At 37.2% G+C, this 2,090-nt stretch overlaps 1 pseudogene across 1 annotated transcript; it reads left to right on the forward strand.

Annotated features, from left to right (window-relative positions):
• Window positions 1-817: 817 nt before the first annotated feature.
• Window positions 818-1,690, forward strand: LOC114322033 (ubiquitin-conjugating enzyme E2 36-like; annotated as a pseudogene). The gene is made up of 4 exons (XR_014348599.1): window positions 818-886; window positions 977-1,050; window positions 1,262-1,359; window positions 1,557-1,690. The product of XR_014348599.1 is annotated as a ubiquitin-conjugating enzyme E2 36-like (transcript).
• The last annotated feature ends 400 nt before the right edge of the window (window positions 1,691-2,090 follow it).

Here is a 2,090-nt window from a genome sequence, read left to right on the forward strand (position 1 = left end):
TGCAAGAGGCAAAAAAGTGGTACCGGCCAGAAAAGGATGCCATCGGCCAAACAGAGTGCTGGTCGACCACCCAAATAACCAACTGGCCATCACCAATGGCCGGTGGCAATGACGCACGGCCGGTGGTCTCAAGACATGGCTGGTGATGTAAGGGGAGGGCCGGTGAGGTGTGGGGATGGCCAACAAGCCACTCCCTACCCTTCAAAGCAAAAACACAAGTGTTTGGTGCAAAACCAAATACAAAAATAGTCGAGTTGAGAGATCCTGAGGCAAGGCACGCGGCCGAGACCTCCGGAAACTCAAAACGAACACGAACATGGATGATCACCGAGTGTTCAAACGGTGACATCCAAGTCTTGAGGACGGTAAAAAATGGAGTGTCTACACATAGTATATGATTTCAATAAGTGCGTGCGAAGTACTTTCATTGCTCCATTAAGTCAACTTATCTTGAATGGTTGTTTTGGGTTTCTTTGTATCTATACCATTTTCTCATTTGAGCTACAGCTTTTGTGGTTACTTCTACCTCCTCCAACTTAATGTATCAGTATTACTGGTGTTATTGGTCTTCATTGCACATTTTACTTGAGCTCTCTCATCTCCTGAACTTGTATGAGGTTTATTTTGTAAACGCATTCATTTGATTCTTCCTTTCGGTCTACTGCTATTCTTCTTTATCAACATTTTTATTACGTTGCACAAATATTATAGACTAGCAGGCATGCGCTCATGTGTTTCCTGTGTTGTTGATGGAATTTTGTTCACTTGTATGCAACAAGGTTTTGCTATTTGCACGACGTTTGACTGACACAATCATTTTGGACTTTTTTCCCCCTTGTAACAGGTTCGATTTCTCACCAAAATCTACCATCCTGACATTGATAAGGTTTGTTGTGTTTATGCCTACACTTGCCTTATTAGTTGTCAGATTTAATTGTTCTGGCCTCTTACAGAAATGATCTTTCTTTGAATGCAGCTTGGAAGGATATGCCTTGATATTCTTAAAGACAAATGGAGTCCCCCTCTTCATATTCGAACTGTACTCTTGAGGTAACTATGGTTCTAGATGTTTTGCTGACATGATCCAATACATTTTACTTGAAGATGATAAGAATTGTGTGGTTGTGAACTGATTGGAAAAAGAAGCAGAATTATTTATGTTTAGTCGTTTTGAGTTCGAATAATTGTCAGTATCGTTTTATGGTTTGCTGATAAAATATAAACTCGTGATGTTGGTATTGTCTGATTATTTCGCTTTTAGCATTCAAGCGCTTTTGAGTGCTCCAAATCCAGATGATCCTCTATCTAAGAACATTGCAAAGCATTGGAAAAGCAATGAAGCTGAAGCCGTTGAAACAGGTATCCTGGCAACTTTGTCTTTGTAGTAATCCAAATAATATAATAAAAAGGAAAAGAAAAACAACATTCTCTTCATAGTTCTGTTTTGACCATGTTGACCAAATGATTATGGTTCCTAAATATGATGCTTTACATAGTAATTTTCTTCAATAAATTATATGGTCTTTACTGGATTATGTTTTCTCTGAACTATGCAGCAAAGGAATGGACCCGTTTATATGCGAGTGGTGCATGATGAAAGTGGTGACCAGGTTCTCCGCAATTAACATAATATGCAATGTATCCTATTGACTGTTGACTTTAAATGAAAATTTTAAAGAATTGATGGTCAGATGATTCGAATTGAGTATTCTCCAGGCTTCCAACTACTGTTGATGACCTTGGATCCTTATCTTGAAATTGTATAATTATATAAGATGCTTCTGTGTCTTTTGATCATGGATTTTTAATTAGTGCTGTGACTTTCTTTTTTTTCCCTATCCTTCTTATTCTTCTTTCTTTTCTTTTCTTTTTTTTTCTTTTTTTTTCTTTTTCTTTTTTTGGTTGTTTTTTTCTTTCTTTTGTATAATTATATAAGATGCTTCAGTGTCTTTTGATCATGGATTTTTTAATTTTTCTATGGGAGTTGGGGATTAGTGCTGTGACTTTCTTTATTTTTCCAATACACACAGTGCTACACTAGCATAGTATGAACTGGGAAACAAATTGCAAAACACTGTTAAGTTTGTACT

Source organism: Camellia sinensis, chromosome 1 (genome assembly GCF_055761805.1).
Source record: "Camellia sinensis isolate YWXY chromosome 1, ASM5576180v1, whole genome shotgun sequence".
Lineage (NCBI taxonomy): Eukaryota > Viridiplantae > Streptophyta > Magnoliopsida > Ericales > Theaceae > Camellia > Camellia sinensis.